This window comes from Microtus pennsylvanicus, chromosome 4 (assembly GCF_037038515.1).
Source record: "Microtus pennsylvanicus isolate mMicPen1 chromosome 4, mMicPen1.hap1, whole genome shotgun sequence".
Lineage (NCBI taxonomy): Eukaryota > Metazoa > Chordata > Mammalia > Rodentia > Cricetidae > Microtus > Microtus pennsylvanicus.
The window spans coordinates 82,493,080-82,512,197 of NC_134582.1; the positions used below are offsets into that span (position 1 = coordinate 82,493,080).

General features: G+C 44.0%; 1 protein-coding gene across 4 annotated transcripts in view; it reads right to left on the reverse strand.

Moving 5' to 3' along the window:
- Positions 1 to 18,739, reverse strand: part of Spin1 (spindlin 1) — a 50,920-nt gene extending 32,181 nt beyond the window's left edge. Inside the window, exons 1-2 of one of the 4 annotated variants that reach the window (XM_075969660.1) lie at positions 18,602 to 18,678; positions 16,887 to 16,997 (exon numbers count right to left, since the gene is read on the reverse strand). The gene's annotated coding sequence lies outside the window, so the exon portion shown is untranslated. Of the gene's footprint in view, positions 1 to 16,886; positions 16,998 to 17,847; positions 18,053 to 18,078; positions 18,246 to 18,601 lie in introns of those variants that run through there. The other 3 variants (XM_075969659.1, XM_075969661.1, XM_075969662.1) reach the window with 3 other exon arrangements.
- Positions 18,740 to 19,118: the final 379 nt, after the last annotated feature.

Below are 19,118 nucleotides of genomic sequence, written 5' to 3' on the forward strand. Positions count from 1 at the left end.
AGACACTATATTGGTCCCCTCTCCTACCCCAGTGCTGTAGGAAACAGTCAACTAGTGGAACTTACTTATAAGCCACTGAAAAAGATGAGGAGGCTGGAGAGATGGCTCAGTGGTTAAAAGAACTGTTTGCTCTTCCTGGGTTAAATTCACAGTACCCATATCAAATACAGCTCACAGCCATCTGTAACTCCAGTTCCTGGTAACCTGACTTCCTCTTCTAGCATCTTCTAGCATGTGGTACAAAGACAAGCAAAACACCCATAAATATATTTAAACACACACACACACACACACACACACACACAGACACAAAAGAGGAATGGGGAACAATCCTGACACAAACAAGGGAAAGGTTACCTGCTAACTCTCCCAACACACACACAGTGGGGTGGAGGTGAGGGGGGCAGAGAGAGGTTTTACAGTGGAAACAGGGCCTTCATTTCCGGGAAATAAAACAAATGATTATCCTTTAGTAATGATCCCAAAGTCCACTGTAAGATGTGAAGCGATTCACAAACCCTGTACTGACTGGTCATAATATGGCAAACACTACTGCATGAGCTTTCCGTGGACTCTGCCATGCCTTTCACACAACATGCTGCACATACCACACACCACTATGGCATTGTTCTGCAAACTGGAGAGGCCGCTGGAGCACAATAACCTTGTCAAGGTCACACACTACTGCAGCACTGCTGAAATAAATGCTCTGCTGTAAAGAAATAAATAAGCAAGCACATAAGCACATGGTCGAACCTACCTGTGACCCCAGCACTGCAGGTGCTAAGGCAGGACACAGTGCCCTCAAGAGTCCGGACTGCAGAGTGATAACGTGGGCTCAGTGGGCACACCACAAACCAAATGACATGTATTCTACCTTGAAGTTAAGAAATGAGTATTTTGCCAGGCGGTGGTGACACACACCTTTAATCTCAATCTCAGCACTCGGGAGGCAGAGGCAGGCAGATCTCTGTGAGTTTGAGGCCAGCCTAGTCTACAAGAGCTAGTTCCAGGACAGGCAGCAAAAACTAGAGAAACCCTGTCTTGAAAATAAAAAAAAAAAAAGAAATGAGTATTTCAATTTTTCAGACACCAAGCATGATGGCTTGTGCACCTATAATATGAGCACAAGGGGCCGAGGCAGGAAGATTTCAAGTAGTAGGCCAATTTGGGTCCAAATAAACAAGCAGTGACAGCCATATGTGAAGAAGGGGCATGAAAAGGCTTCTGCCAGCTGCTATCACAAACGCTATTTTATTTATAAAAAGAAATCTGGTAGTTGCTGACGCACAATCTTAACACCAGGTCCCCTGGTGAAGAAGCGTACAGAAGTACTAACAGGCAGAAACATATATCGACTCAAGTCTGAGCTGTTAACGAGCTGTGTTAAAACATGGCGTGGTGAAAGCCCTTTCACTTCATGAGATAACTGAAGGCTGTAATATAAGGCCTTGGGTGGCCTTGGGATGGGAGCTGGTTCCCAGAATGGCAACTACCAAGATGAGAGGTTAAAAACTTTCAACTTCTAACGTAAACCTCCAGAGAGGGGAAAAGGGCTAAAGACTAAGTCAGTTACCAATGCCCAACAATGTACCAATCTTGCCCAGGGAATGAGGGTTCACTAAAATCCAATACTCAGTTCAGTTTCCATGTAGGTGAGAACATACAGGTATCTGAAGTAGGTATCCCAGGGCATTTGTAATAAACCAGAAACCTAGCAAATTCACGCCTTTCCTGTGGCCCAAGCTATTCTAGCAAATTCTTAAACTTCGTAAGGTATAGTCTATGGGTTAGAAACAAAGACGACAACCTAGACAACACAACTTAGCATAGAGTGTGTGGTCTAGGGGATCTGATACTGCATCTCCATGTAAACAGTGTCATAACTGAGTAAAACTGTAAAACCAACCACCAATCCTTGTCCACAGAGAACTTGCAGCTATGAAAAAAAAAGCACACACACACTGGGTGACAGAAGCATTCTATGCTGAGTGACAGAGGGAAAAAAACCTTTTCTTTCTAGCATGGTGGGAGGAACATACATTATCAAAAACATTTACACGACAAAGGGCAACTGGTTAAAAAATCTAAATACAAGATCTACCAGGAAAAGAAGGAAGAGTTATTTTCTTAGGTTATGGCACTCATTTACAAAGAGTAAAATATTTGTCTTAAAAGTGCCATGATGTCTGCAATCTAAGACAACTCTCAAAATCTTTGGTAAAGTAGGTAAAGTTGCACAGCAGCAAATGTAATCTTGATGAAAAGTTCACAGCTTGGATCACAAAGAATCATCTCAACCCTTCCTGGGCAGGAAATCTCCCTTTGACATACAGTTCCAAGCCAGTAAGGGATACATAGGCCCTACCTTAAAAACAAAATCAACACAGGCACTAGTAGGGAAGCACATGCTGTTGGTTCCACAATTGCAAAAGCCTGATGATAACCTGATGACCTGCTAATAGTGCTGGTGTTGGCTTTGGTCAGAAGGTGCTTTCTGCAGTGGACCAGTTACCACAGCGATCCCCGCGTGGTCAAAGTGCTGGTATTAAAAGAGTACCGAATGCTTAACCCTAAACAGGACATCTTTTATCATTCTCTCTGCTGCTGAAAGAATGTAAACATTAGAAGGGAGTGATGTGGGAGTGTCATATATCAATCTGTTGATTTCATTGGTTAAGCAATAAAGAAACTGCTTTGGCCCTCATAGGTTAAAACATAGGTGGGTGGAGTAAACACAACAGAATGCTGGGAGGAAGAAGCTGAGTCAGGGAGTCGCCATGATTCTTCCACTCCAGGCAGACACAGGTTAAGATCATTTCTGGTAAGCCAGCTCGTGGGCTACACAGATTATAAGAAATGGGCTAGTCCAGGTGCGAGAGTTAGTCTAGAAGAGGCTAGATAGAAATGGGCCAAGCAGTGTTTAAAAGAATACAGTTTCCGTGTAATTATTTCAGGGCATAAGCTAGAGCTAGACATGTGGGCGGCCGGGTACCAGGGACGCAGCCCCACCGCTCTTACTACTACAGAGTGGCGCCCGCCGCTCCATAATACAACAAGGGAGGAGTATTATAGAACACTTCTGGGCACAATGTGAGTGTTTCACTCTTGAATTTTAGCAGCTGTTTGCCTAAGATCTGCACAAGACTGAGCCAACCAGTTATGCCCTAGAGGGGGAAAAGCCGTGAGGTGTGAGGCCTAAGAATTCTAAGTATCTACAGGCCATTAATGTTAGAGAGGAGAAAATATTCTTTAGTGATGATATAGCCATTGATAAGTTGCCCATGCTCCTGTAAATGACCCTTTACCTCCTTGAGGTAAGCCTAAATAAACTCAGTGAGTTGTAAAAAAGACATGAAAAGTAGAAAGAAAACTAGTTGGGAAGAGGAAGGCAATGAGCAGAGTGGGAGACAGACAGGAGAGGGTGATAGGAATGAGTAAGATACCTCATAGACAGGTATACAAATGTCATAATAAAGCCCCATAGTGTACATTTAACATATGCTAATAAACTTAAAATACGGAAAATTCAATAAAGGGGTCCAGCAAGATGGTTCAGTGTGTTAAAGTCCTTGCCTCTCAAGCCTGATGAAGAAGAAACTCAGTGGTAGAAGACTGAGGACCCAGCCAACTTTAGAACTGGCTTCAGCAACACAGGGGACTATGTTTTAAAGTATATAACTTATTCTTAAGATTTTTTTTTTTTTGAGACAGGGTCTCATGTAGGCCAGGATGCTTCTGAAATTCTGATTCTCTTGCCTCTCCCTCCAGTGCTGAGATCACAGATGTACACCATACCTGGTCTTATAATGAGAAGGAAGGAAGCCAGGGCCACATGCATGCTATGTGTGTGCACTCTACTAAGTGAGCTACATCTCCATTCCATTACTCCTAATATAGTTATTTTTAAAAAACTGGAGCTAGCAAAATGGTTCAGTGAGTAGAGACATGGGCTGCACACGCCTGGCAATCGGATTCTAGCCCCACAACCAACATAAGATGGAAAGATTGCCCTCTCACCTCCAAATGTGCACTGTGACATGTGCCCAAATGGAATCTGGAGGGAGCATGTACATGTATTTACCTGTTCACTTCAGTTTTGAAATTTCCCACCATAAAGACAAGCGCACTGGAGATGGAGTTAAGAGGTCACCTAAGTCCAGGCGCCAGCTTGGATGAGAGACCATCACTTTGGAGAATACAAAAGTCAAGAGTAAAAGGGGTCAATGGGTTTTAGATTCTGTAATTCTGAGAATGCAATTCAGAACCTTCTTAGGAACTAAATAACATTTACTAGAAAATCCAAGTAAAACTGTTTTGACAAATGCTGCCGAAGGCTAAATAACTGCACATCCACTTCAGTGTTAACGTGAACAGTCAAGGGAGAATACAGTACCTCAATGCCAGGTCACTCCCGTGTGCAAAACCCTGGCTTTGATTCCAGCACCACCAATAAATAAACAACTAAGTAAATAAATATACAAAAGGGAGAAAGTGGTTAAATTATTCCAAGTTGCGAGAAAAAAATGGCCATCAGTGGATTAGGGCTGCCAAGACGCCTCAAAGATTAAGAGCACTGACTGCTCTTCCAGAGGTCCTGAGTTCAATTCCCAGCAACCACATGGTGGCTCACTACCATCTATGAGATATGATGCCCTCTACTGGTGGGTGGGCATACATGCAGGCAGAACACTGAATACCCAATCCTTAAAAAAAAACCATACATTTGTAAGTAGTTATCTAAGTTCTTCAAAGACTAAAATACTCCTACCAATTTAAACAAATTCATCATTCAGTGTAAAACCACAGACACAGGCACCAAATTTTAACAATGAAGCTCTTAAGCATGAACAAAAATCACAAGGGCCAGAAACTGAAGCAGGAAAAACTGCTACACTCTTTTTTTTTAAATCCCTTCTGAACTGAAGGGAGGTTGGCCACACCAGGAAGATGAACCAATGGACCAGAGGCTGGAGCTTTGAACTCTAGACAACAGCCAAGTATCTAGTGAAAGGAGGCACTAAGTATCCAACCAATCAAGATGACATGCGAACCATCAGTAGTCTGGACACACAGGCTCATGTGAGCTTGGTTGACTGACAGCTCTGCACGCTGTTATATATATATAATAGCTGTGCCAGGAGTCATCTGACCTGACTCCACAGGAGGATGCCCTCAGCACCTTACCCTGAAGACCTCCTCTGGCTGGTCCTTTGTATCCTTTCTGACACAAAGCTATAATCACGAATTACTGTACTTTCTCTGTGGCTTCTTTGCGAATTATCGAACCACAATGACGCAAGGAGTACAGAGCAACGGTGAGGTTTATTTCAGGGCTTCCTCAACTTTTGCGGGAGACATTTCACGTGACCCTGGGTACAAGGGTATAAAGTACTTAAATCACATATGCTGATTAAGTCATAAAGAAATTTACTTTGGAGCAACTATTTAATATACTCTAATTTTATTAAAAATTAGAAGCCGGACAGTGGTGGCGCACGCCTTTAATCCCAGCACTCGGGAGGCAGAGGCAGGCGGATCTCTGTGAGTTCGAGCCAGCCTGGTCTACAAGAGCTAGTTCCAGGACTGGAAACAAAACAGCTATGGAGAAACCCTGTCTTGAAAATTAAAAAAAAAAATTAGAACAAACTTTCATACTAATAAGAAGAATGTTTTACTCAAAATGGAATTTTAGCGGACATGTTTGAGACTGCGGGATGAGGAACATCACCATGTTTTCACCACAGACCAGGTTTCCTAACTCTATAATCACTGCTGAGAGCACAGCATCACAGAAGGGCACAGTACAAAGAATGGTGCAACTTCATTTAAAGTTCTGTCCTAACCCTAAACCAAAATCTGCTTAATGATTTTTTATAAAATAAAACAATCCAAACAGCAATTTAAAAAATCAAATGCTAACAAAATATAAACCAAGACTATAATGATTTGATGTTTATAAGCTAAGAAATGACAACAGGAAAATAGCACCTGTCTTCTGCAAGAGCAGAAAACCTTTGCGTGTACAGTGAAAACACCGTGATTCCTATCCTACAGTGTCTCTTACCTGTGTGGGGTGACGCAACCAAGAGCAAAGGTGCAATGTTTGGAGCCAAGGACACAACGAAGCTGCAACACAAACAGGTGAGCACTGTCCAATGCCCCGATTCATTCACTGCTTCACTCTGAGTATTTCTGGCCTTAACACACTCCGAAACCTTTTGCTGCTACTAGATTTTCCCACCCCCATGCTGTTATACGACCCTGCATGAAGAGTCAAACTTCTGGAACAGATGGTCTTCAAAACTAATTAAGTACCTACTAGCTACTTTTCTCACATCTTGGGGGGGGGGGCAGCTAAGATGAATGAAAGATTCCATACCTTTTACTTCCTGCTTTATGGATGAAAGTGACAGTAGGGCTCTGCCTCTGGTTATGGAAGCTGACACGAAGGTTTGTTACATTAAATTTCCAACAACCAGGAAACAGTTATAACTTCCCAGATCTGCCCTCTAGCAACAAACCCACTTCCCTCTAGCAAAGCCCTGCACCCTTAAAGATTCTATAGCTCCCTAACAGTGCCAGCTGTGGACACAGTTCAAATGCATGAGCCTCTGGAGACACTTTATAGTCACACAATCATAGATTCAGTAAAAACAAAGAAATATAAGCAAGGAAGTTTGATGTAGTGGCATATGCCTATTATCTGAGTAATGAGGGTGGAGATAGGAGCAGCTGTTCAAGGACAGCCTAGACTAATGTGAGACCTTACCTTCTCTCTCTGTCTCTGTCTCTCTCACCACATCATGAAAATCAGAGACAGAGCCCACAAAAGCACAGTAAAAGAGAGGGCTACAGAAAAACTCACCGGTTAAGGGTACATACTTCACTCACAGAGAACTCTGATTCAGTTCCCTGCATATATGTTGGGTGACAACTAGTAACTCCTGCTTCAGAGGATCTGAGTCATGTTCTGGCCTCAGAGGGCAACTGCACACATGGACTCACAGAGATATACATAATTAAAAAGAAAAATCTGAAAATAAACAAGAGTTCCCGTCCACGGCTCAACTATCAACTGACAGTACACTCACAGAACAGCAGAAACTGGAGATGCAGTTCCAGTGTCAACGCACAATTCTATACACATCAAAAAAGACTCTTCAAACAGAGTGTGATGTCTTATGCTTAAAACCCCAGCACTAGTGAGACTAAGGCAGGAGGAGGGAAAGTTTCAGGCTAGCCTGGGATACACGGCAAGACTTTCTCAAAAAACTCAGAAGGTCACATGAATGTAGCATGGAGAACAGACAGTTCTGCAACTTGCTTTTGTTCTACAAGTGTTAAGCTTCTCGCCCAATACACTGTGTTCCTTATCAACCTCAAGTACTTAATGTATTTTAGACATGGTCCCCTATATTCCAAGATGGCCTTGAACTCTAAATTCTTCTTACTTCCCCTTCTGAGTGCACCACCAGGCTCACTGTATTCAGTGTTGGGGAATCAAGCCCAGAGCACCCCACATGCTAGGCCAACACACTTCCTTCTGAGCTACACTCCAATCCCAATCTCTCATTTTTGATAGAGGCAGGAACATAAAGGATATAACGACCTTTTATTTTACATTAACTCCACCACTGAACAACTGTCCAAGATTCTTCCCTATCACAAACATGGCCACGATGAAGAACCTTACACATACTCATCTGTGCACATGCCTAGGAGTGTGCTACTGGGAAACAACATATATGCACATCAAACTCTGTGAAGCCATCCTCTAAAAAGATTCCACACCAAATTAAGATCCCACCAACCAAAAAGACTTTAATCTTTTGCTGAAAGATTAAAGAAAACTTCAAGTGAAAAAAAAAAACCCACAGGACTGAACAGTAACACCTGAGTAAACAAATGAAATGACCTGTAGCTTTCAATCATATTAATTCAAAAATAAAGAAAATCTAATAGGCTTCTACCCTTATTTAACCAAGTGGATTTAGGTGTTTAAACAATGTTTAACTTTTTAAACTTGAGAACATTAGGAAAGAGAATACTGGAAATACTGAACAAGATTTCTGCTCAGAATCCCTTTCATTAAACACCAGTGGCATCTGCATGCAGATCATTGTTACATAAAAGAGGCCATCAGGACGGCTCAGGAAGCCTGAGTGAGTTGAATCCTTGGAACCCATTGTGAGAACTAACTCCCAAAAGTTGTCCTCTAATCTCACAGGTGCCCAATTCACAGACCCCTGCACTCTAAGAATAAATAAAATATATGCTTAAAGTACCAATGATTATCAAAAGGGAATAAAGAACTTAAAAACTCAGCCTAAGAACTAGTTTGAGAGACTGATATTCAAAGGGACACACCACCTTGAAGGCAGAGACAGTAGAATCAGGGGTTCAAGGTTATTCCTGTCAAAAGAAACTGAAACTGAGGTTCACCAGTAGGGCAAGAATGGACAGCTATACACTAAATAAAGATACCAGAGTCTGAAAATCTCAGTTCATTTGGAGTTTGAGACTAATTTCTGCACATGCTGGTCAAAAATACTTTAGATTTAACTAATTTCATCACCACTACAATTAAGAATTTTTAAGAAGAAAAGCCAGATAAATTCAAAGTCAATATTTACATACGGAGAAGAGAAAATGAGACTAAGGAAAATTAAGGTGCCTTCCAGGGCAGGCATGGCCATGCTGGGACACAAGAAAGCAGTTTGACCTCCTGGCTTCCAGCCTGTCTGGTACCTCTTGCCTCACACAATGGGCAATCTCCCTCAACAGGACAGAGCAAGGGCAAGATCCTTTCTATCATAAGTAACAGTGACCTGTTAGGACGGAAAGGCATTTAGGCAACTCCTGTTTAAGCACAGGAAGAGAAGGTACTTTTGCTTAATAACTGCTTTCCTACTCTGCCCTGAAACTGAGCTCCAAGTCCCATTCCCCTCAGACAGAGGAACCCTTTCTGCACTAGTCCACCAAAATCTGACTTGGAATGCCTTGACTAAGCTATTCCTGCTAGAGACCTGGGCCTTCACCAGCCACCACTGAGTTTACTCTTGCACATTAGATGCTGTTTTAAACTATTTTTCAGTTCCCCTAGCCAGTAACATTCGCTCCTGGAGAGCTGGTCACAGGACTCAGGAGACAACTTTCCCTCCCAACAACCAGGAAAGAGGAAGAAAATAGTTGACCAGGGTGGGAATTCTTAGTGGTGGAGCTGCAGAAGTGACCCAAGCTCTTGTAAAGAAACCCAAATAAACTCTGGTTAACAAAATCCTTTTCTTTGGTCTGTTGGCGCCCTCTTAGCTGGGAGGAATGCATCTTTACATCTAGGAAAAGCTGTGCAATACCATCAACATTCCATTTGCACCATCACATCAGCTAGAACGTCTACCTCGGTTGCAAAAAGTTCTGTTTTTGCAGGCCACATAGGAGCAAGGTCAGAGACAAAAGGAAATGGCATGAACACTGTCAGCAGCTCCCAACAGGCTCCTGCTCTCCCACTTCCCACACATCTATCTTCTTTTCCAAATGCGCCTGTGGGCTTCCAACTCCAACAGAGGACACAGAGACACCTGTCTCCCAGTGGCTTCTCTACTGTCTCCTACACTGCCAACTCAACCTGCTGTAACAAACCCCTGGGAGCATACCCCTCACCCACCTACCTATCCTAGTGGTGCTACTTCTGAATGGCTGGCTCCTTACTATGTGATTCTGAAATACTGCAGACCAGAGGCAGGCAGAGTGTTAGGCATATAGGAAGACAACAAAGTCAAACTCCAATTTTGCAAAAAATAATAGAAGCTGTAACTGTTTACTTAACCATCACCACACGGTGAATACCTGTACGGTAGACTCCAGCCTTTAAAGTCACAGCCTTGACTTCCTTTACTTTAACCCTAGCTACTGCACTCAAAGTCCAGTGAACTACTAGAAAAGTAATTATTGGGAAACTAAATCTCTGCTTTCATAGAGCACAACCGTTTTGAGAAATTTTATCAAGCAAACACTAATTTTGAAAAGAACCAGGAGTATTTACTTCAGAGAGGGCAAGAACTGCAGAAAACTGTTGGGAGCTGTAATGGGCAAATTAATATCTCCACTCTAATTCATATACAACAAAGTGAGGCTTGAGCAGAACACCCAAGGGAAGATGAAGAGTTTAAAGAAGGGCATTCCAAAATACCAAGATCCCTGAACTTCTCCTAAGTAAAGAAGATAGCAGGAAAGACACCCAGGCTCCCCGCAGCTTCAACCACCGGAGCAACTGAGCGCTGAAAACATACAGTATAAACTCTACACTACTGAACAGCAAGATAAAATCGTGCCCTATGCTGCTCAGAACAGTCATTACCCTCCTTCTCACTACCCATGCTGCACACTAACTACCCACACATGAATCACTCGATAGGTACCAGGCCCTCAGATCTCCTATTGCAGCACCCGAGAACTCATGTTCACATCTTACTTAGAGTACAAATACAGTGATGTTTTCAGTTTGAATATGCTAAAGAAGTCACAAGTACTTCCTTTATCAAAAAGGTAGAAGTTCTAGGCTTAAAGGAGAAGAAAAAAACAGAACAGTATGCCAAAACTGGCAGGTAAGAGTGAATCTTCTAGGGCTGGAGAGATGGCTCAGTATCTAAAAGCCAGGACTGCTCTGCAGAGGGCCCAAGTTCGGTTCTCAGCACCAACACAGGGTAGCTCACAACTGATTCTAACTTTACCTTCAAGAGATCTGATGCCCTCTCTCTGGCCTCCATCAGGAACCACACACAATATACTGTCATATCACAAACACATTTCTATGGAAAGGAAAATAAAAATAAATCTTTTTTTTTAAATCTTCAGTAGCCAGGCAATAGTGGTTCACACCTTTTATCCCAGCACTTGAGGCAGAGGCAGGTGGATCTCTGTGAGTTTGAGGTCAGTCTGGTCTACAGAGCAAGTTCCAGGACAGCCTGGACTACACACAGAAACTCTGTCTCAAAAAACAAGCATAAGATCTTCAGTGCAATTGTAACAGATTCATGCTAATTTTGCTGCTGAATCTCAAACTGCAAACGTTTGTCACAGTGCAGGGACATGCGCAGTGAATGCAGTGCAGAGTGAAGCACTAACCCTGTCGATGGAGAAACAAAAACAGCATTTCCAACCTGGCAACACCTCAACTGCTCCAGAAGACTCACCATGGGTCCCTGAATTGCTGACATCAAGCAACCATCTACCATACTGAAAAAAAGAAATAAGAATGCATGTATTTCTATTTTCAAAACTCCAACACCCAAGAAGCAACAGAAACATATTACTGGGGAAGGTGGGACTGATAAAGAGACAATGGAAATGACACTATGACTTCTGAAAATTTTTCTGATTCCTGAATTACATAAATGTTCACAGGGATATGTGACACAGACCCCACCTCCAAAAAGGCAAACAAAAAGACAGCAAGAAAATTAAAGCAAGCAGCAGCAGTGGCCCAGTCTGCAATCCCAGAACTGGAGGAGCTGAGCCAAGAGGGTTACAAGACCCTCTCTCAAAAGACTGACAGTTAAAAACATTACATTAACCCTTAAAGCTAAGAAAGTTTAAGCATTTAATGCAAATAAAATATCAAGCTGGTAGCACAACTGAAATTTTCTTTTCAAGGCAGTATTTGGGTGTGTGTGTGTGTGTGTGTGTGTACGGGGGGGGGGGGGGGGGAAGGTTGATTTCTCCTACTGTGAGACGTAGAGATGGAACTCAGGTCGTCAAGTTTGACTGAAGAAATAGTGCTTTTCAGTACTTCTTCTTACCAGCCAGCTAATATTTTTAAATGGTTTTAAGATTCAGAATATCAACAAATACATCCTATGCAGTTAAGTTTGTAAAGGCATAAAGAACTGTCAGTCAAACATAACCACTGTTGCTCTACTTACTAATTTTTTTTCAAATGTCTATTATCTGTGTTGTAGAATAATGCAATTGCACTGATGTTGCTAAGACTACACATTTCAATATTAGAGAAAAAAGGATGCATTCAGTGTGAAACCTTAAAAAACTAACCTTGAACTAAAGGATTTCACATAGCATCAAAATGTGTACATGTCCCAAGTCAGCCCAATGGAAGTGGGACAGTAGCAGAAGCACTAAGGACATAACAGGCTTAAACTCCACTCCCAACCACAGGAGCTAAAACAACATCCACATTTGAGTAAAAGTATCAGGAAGCAAAAGCCAAAACAGGTTTTTGTCATGGCATGTCAAAGAAAGGCCCAATATAGCCATGTTGGGATAAACTGTAGAAAAAGAGTAACTATACGATTAAAACACTGGATACATACATACATACATACATAACAAAAGAAAAAAACTCCATCAGTCTACAATAACCTAGAGGTAAGCAAGTAACTACCCCACAACAGCTATTGCATAGCATCATAGTTTCTTCTGTTCCTGTGATAAAATACCCTGACAGAAGCAACTTGAGGGAGAAAGATTTGTTCTAGGTCAGAGTTCAAAGGTACAAATGCAAATTAAGGTAGCAGGAGCTTGAAGCTGCTGGTTACATGGCAACTACAATCAGGAAACAAAAAGATGAATTCATCTGCTCTCCGCTCCCTTTCTCCAGTCCAGAATCTCAGTCAGGGGTGGGTCTCTCCCACATCAATTAACTTAATTAAGATAATCTTGCACAAAACACAGGCAACTCAGAAGCCTGTCTCCCAGGTGACAGTAGCTCTGTCGTGGTGACAATTCACAGGAACCATCACAAACAGGAAAAAGAATATTCTTTATCACCTACATTAGGACCCAACTCAAGCTACTTGTAGCAATTTCAGCATACAATCTTAACATAAAAACATAAAGTCTGGATCTTGCAAGGATGTAACTACAGGCAAAATGCCAGGTGTGGCAGTGCAAACCTGGGATCAGCACTTGGGAAGTGGTGGTAGGAGGGAAAGAAGCTTGAGACCAACCTGGGCTACATGGGAGCCTGTCAAAAAGAGAAAAGAAAAAAAGGAAAGAAAAAGAAAAAAGACAATTACAATCTTTAAAAAAAAAATCTCAAAGAGTATTTTTTTAAATAGTTACTAGTCCAACACAAAACCTGATCTTCAGCACTTGGAAAAAATAACCTTTGGTTTTTCCACTTAATCTGCCAAAATGTGGCTAAGGCCCACATGGAATGACATGAGTATGATAAACCCTGACTTCAGTAGGCTTCACCACTTGCCTAAGAGGTCAACCCACTTCCCACACTGCTCTAGAACTCAAGTCTAGTACTGGTCCTACATTAAGATGGCTTCCTGACATAATGAACACCTGGCAATGCATAGAGGCTTGTTTCTTTAATTCCCACACTTACAAGGCAGAGGCAGGCAGATCTTTGAGTTCTAAGCCCTATATAGTAATGTCTATATAGTAAGTCCCTGGTTAGCCAGCACTATAGTGAGACAGTATCTCAAATAATACCAACTACTGTCTACTACAAATATGTAACAACTACATTCATGTGAAATATGGTATTCAACATCTTTTTTCAAATTTATTCTCATACAAATCAGCCACAGGAAACCAAAGGTGATGATGCAGTTCAGTGTCCACAAAATTGTTGCAGGATATTTGATGGCACTGTGAACCCGAGACTATGTTAATAAAATTAAACTCTGGGGGCAGAGTCAGCAACTAGTTGACAGGAATCAGCCAGAGAGGATAGAAGGATGGAGGAACCAGGAATATGAACAGAGAGAACACAGGAAGGAGGAGGGAAAAACTTTAGGGATTTGCTTAAATCTTTCTGGTTTGGAGGAGTGGAGAGAGTTTCTCTTGCTGGGTCTCTGGCAAAAAGGAAGGCCAGTTGACTGCTTCTCAGCCTCTCTGATCTAGTAGGTTTTCACCCCAACATGTGACTCCTGAGTATTGGTAAACAAATGATACAGACTTAACTAAAACCTACATTTGGTGGCTGGTGCTGAGCCAGTGCTAGTGGGACAGGAAATCTCACCAGGCCATGGTCTGAGCAGCCAGGTGCTGACTGCAGACAGTAGTTAAAATATAAGTAGATTAAGGTGCAGCCACTAAACTGACAGGAAAACAAGGAATAAACTGTTATGAACTTTAGCCTATTCCTGATAAGGTACTTATGCCTCCTAAAAGGTAACATCTAACTTTTAGCTGAATATTCAAAGCCTGAACAGATGGAAAAATTTCTCCCACTGCAAACTATTAACTCCTACCAATGTCAACTCTCTTTCTGTCCCCACCCACTATTTGGACTTCTTTTCTTTCCTATTTAAATACTCTTAGTCCTGTGTAACACATCTTTCTCTTCTCAGGTATTTGTGAACGTGTAAGTCCATCACACACACTAAGCATATACACCTTCCTAATAAACTATTAGATTGGGAGCTGGAGAGATTAAGAGCATGGGCTACTGTTCCAGATAATCTGGGTTCAATTCCCAGCACCCACATGGCAGCTCAGAACTGTCTGTAACTCTAATCCAGGGGATCTGACACTCTCACAGACATGTAGGTAAAACACCAATGTACATAAAATTATTTTTTTTTAAAAAATGTTATACTGCAGACACATTTCTTATCATGTACGTAAGTCCTAAAGGACTCGTGGAAAGAACCTAATACAATCTATCATTTTTTTTTAAAAAGATTTACTTCTATCTTATATTCATGGGTGTTTTGCCTGTATGTACATATATGTGCAAGCAGTGTCTATGGTGGCCAGAAGAGGGCAGTGGAGTCCCTGAAACTGGAACTACAAACCTCATTGAGCTGCCACATGGGTGCTAGGTACCAAACAGGAGTCCTTTGCAAGAGTAGCAAGTGCTTTTAACAGTGAGCCACCTCTCCAGGTCTGACTTAGGAACATTTTAAGTTAGGCACCCAATAAGGACTTAACTTAAACTAGATTCAATATTACAAGGGTGTGAAACAAGCTGTTTACTTCCTCATAAAGACAAGGCACTAGTAACTGTGGCAGAGCGGAGAAGGAAGGGAAAAGGATCAACACTGACTTGTCCAGCTGTGTTTCTGGAACTACACTGGGACAGGCTTCCTCCCAGTCTGCAGCTCAGGAATTGAAGGCTTTAAAGTCTCCACTCCACATGTTTGACCAGTACTGCAGAGGTGAGTTCAACACAAGAGGGGGAAATCCTGACTTCCAGCCACACCACTCCAAAACATGCTTTTCATGACACCAGGCTTCCAAACTGAAAAAAGCAGCTAGTTAAAACAGCATCTTGCAGCTTCTCATTTAGAAAGAGGAAAAGAATATACATTTAGCTGAAAATTTGTATTTAAACGTTCCTCAGCAAACTGAGATTCTACTAATGGGCATGCAGACATTTCCAACCTCTAAATACCCCACAATAGGTCTATGTTGCCTGAGACTTTAGTGTTCCTGTCTCTTCCATCCCTTAATGTTGGGATTAGAGGTGTGTGCCACGCCTGACTCCCTTCATGTATTTCTAGCATACTAGAAAAAAAATACTGCAAATAATTAATACTGCAGTTAACTCAGGTATAACTGTGTTAGCTACCCCAAAGGTCAGACTCTACAAAAGAAAACTCTTCCCAGGAGACTGACTTATCAACCGGTAAGGGTAAATTTTGGGATCACCCACAAAACAAGAGAGGCACACACACAACCATATCAATCCCAACACCACCATTCCCAAGTAATGGGAGGCACTACTGCCTAAGATACAGCATAAAGACAGTTAAAAACAAATAAAAAATAATTTTAACAAAGAGACAATGTAGCACGATTAATAAAAACCCAAAGACAGAAATTGGGGTTCAACCTGAAGGTCAGAAAAGCAAAACAGCTAGCCATTGGCTCTTACCTCTACCTCAGTCTGAAATGGTGATCCTGCCTCCAGGAACCTCCAGGAACTCTGCCTGAGTTGTCTCCTCCCATGTTATACTCCTCTCTAGTGCTGAGATTAAAGGCAAGCACCACTATCGCCCAGTTTCTATGGCAAACTAGTGTGGCTTCTAGGACTAAATGTGTGTGTCACCACTGCCTGGTCTGTAAAGATGATCAGTGCAGGCTGTTTTACTCTCTGAACTTCAGGCAAGCTTTATTTATTAAAATACAAATGAAATGTCACTACACCATGGTCTTCAAGCTCAATCTTGCACTAGGCTTCAATAGACCAGATTACAAATCAAAATGGAGTCACTCCTACTGAAGTTAGCCAAACTGAAACTAAGTTATATGTCCTTCAGAAAAATCAGAAAAAAAAAAAAACAATTTCCCCTAGCAGGCCCCTGCACAATGAGGTACCCTCAGTTTTAAAGCTTGGTAAGCCCTGCCCTGAAGCGATCTGATGTAGTAGTAGTAGGTTCTCTATTGACTTCTCCAGCTTTCCACTTAGCAGAGGAAGTAACTTTAAAAATCCACCAATCCCCTTGTCTTTTGTTTTCAGCCCTTCTGTGTCCCATAAAAGTAAGTTCCAAGCCCACAACGGCAGTATTTTTCAGAGTTCCCCAAATGAAAATGTGAACTGTGACCCTAAGAAAGACAGGCACCTCGAGCACACACTTCCCCCAAAGTGTGACTGGCATTCTGTACTGTGGTCTGCTTGGAGCCCGTAATTAAGGGCACTATTGAGTCAGTCCCTCTCGATGGGAACGGGGAGCAGGCAGGAGGCAGGTCAACAACATGAAAGAAACTACTTCATTCCCTAAACAATCTGCACTACTTCCAGAGAGCTACAGGGTAGTCACTTTGTTCTCCCAGAGGCAGAACCAGGAGTCCACCACGCAGGTAGGAATTGCTCTACCACTGAGCTCTCCCCTCCAGCCTCCTTCCGACTTTTACCCAAAATGGCCTTGAATTTCCCACCCCTGCCACCAGTCCTTGGAGTTACTTGCCTGTTGTTGCTAGGTCTGGTGATGGCACAACCGAGTGTAAAGACTAGATGTGGAGCACAGGACAGCAACCTCACACTACCGTCTTGAGCTATCCCCCATCTCCTTTGAACACTGAAAGTGGAATCAGACAAGGTCTACAAATCAGTTAAAGTATTTTTTAACAATCTTAAGCAGGCCTCAGCGGTTAAGCGCACTCACTGGCTGCTCTTCCTTCCAAAGGACCCGGGTTTGATTCCCAGCACCCAGATAGCACTCAAACTGTTAACTTCAGTCCCAGGGGATCAGAGCCCTCTACTGGCCTCCCTGGGCACCAGGTATGCATGCAGTACATAAAACAAATATGCAGACAAAGACCCCATTCACATATATTTCAAAATCCCTAAGCATAAAAATATGGTCCCTCATGACAGCGCGGCTTGTACTCCCAGCCAAGACAGGATATTGAGTTTAAGTCTTCAGTCTAGAGTACAAGAGACTTCATACAAATTAATTTAGACTGAAATCCCTTTTGCTTGATCCATTTCATAGGCATTTTAGTAAGATTTTAAGCTAATTTCATTTTACTTATTGTAAAAAAGACCACACATTTTTATAATTTTATTAGGTAACGTTAACTGTTATCAAACCTGTTAATGAACATCCTATAAATCAGACATCGATTTTTTTTTCCGGTGAATGCTGAAGGGGTGAAAAAGAAGGCTAAAGACGAGCCTCCTCGCCTCTATCCAAAATTTCACCACCTCAAAAGTATGCTCAAGATATATAGGTAAAAACGACTAAGATCGGGTTTCATTTTCACAGCCTAACAAAAGCTACGCAGAAGGCAATTACTCTCCATCAATCCTCTCAGGCTGCAGTTTCTTCCAGAAAATTCCAAGCAAAGTTACTGAGGCATTCGCATTTCGGTACGGATCCCATCTTCCGCACTAGACACATTGAAATCCTTTACACTTAAACGTACCTTGTACGGCTTGTGGATGCACACGATGATAAATAAACCTTTAAGCCAGGAGTAAGACTTGAAACAGAATAACCCTTACAAAACCCGAAACCCAATTCGCTGATTATAAAAACCAAATCAATATAAAAACAATTGCGTAAACAAACTTTGTGATGCGCAGGCAACGACGTGGTTGACTGAAGCCATTTCTCAACCCCACACCCCCTCCTCCCGGAAAGGCCCAGAACGCACCAGCCGTGCAGGAAGCCACCAGGGACCGCGACCCCCAGCGCTGCGCAGCACCCGCACTGAGGCGCGCTTCACCCCGGCGCGGACGAGGAGGCAAACCCAAGGTCACACGGGCCCCAGCCCCGAGCCCCCCAGGCAGGGCGTCACCAGGGTGACCCGCCGCGGGGGTCCCGCCACGCCCCTCCCCCGCCCGGTTACGCAATGCCGCCGCCCCCGCCTCCCCGCACGGCGCGGAACAAAGCGCGCGGGAAGCGGTCGCCGGGCAGGGGCAGGGACCCCACCAGCGCCATGTTGGCGGGGGCGGGTGGGACCGGGCGGGGGCGACAAACAAAGGAACTCGCGCACGCCCCGGCCCTAGCCCGCCGCGCCCCGGCCCCGCCGAGCCCGGCCGGCAGGGGGCGCTGAGGGGCGCCGCCCGCGGACAATGCGCCCGGGGCCCGCGGGCTGCGCTCACCTGGGTCCGCGCGCCGCGAGGCCCACCCGCTCTCCCCTCACAGTCCTGCGCCAGGCCCCACGCCCGTCTCACCTGCGGGCCGCAGAGGCTGCCCACGGGACCGCCGTGGCTCGCTCGTGCTCCCCGCCGGCCCAGCCCGAGCCAGACGGCGCCTCCCCACCCCCGCTCCTCGCCGCGGACGCCGCCCGCCCCCCGGCCGCCACGGCGCACGCGCACTGCGCCCGCCGAACTGCTACGGCCGCGCCGCCCCGGCGCCCGGCGCCGCCGGAGATACTGCGCAGGCGCGAGTAGGAGGCGGAGCTTTGCGGCGAGGGCGGGGCCTGGCGCTGCTCACCTGGAGGGTGGGGCGCGCACCCGTGGCCGCCAGGTGCGCGCCGGGAAACCGCGGGCCGCGCGCAGACCCGATCTCCCTTAGGAGCGCAGCAGGATCAGGGAGGCGTACGGCGAGCCGCCGGTGTCCGGACGCCGGCATTTGCACTTGCACAGCCGAACGGGTTTCTGGAACTATCCTTCCTCTTTGTCCTGGGACGTTACATTCGCTGTCTACCGGTCTGGCTAGCTGCGGAGATGCAGGGGGTTGGGTCACGTG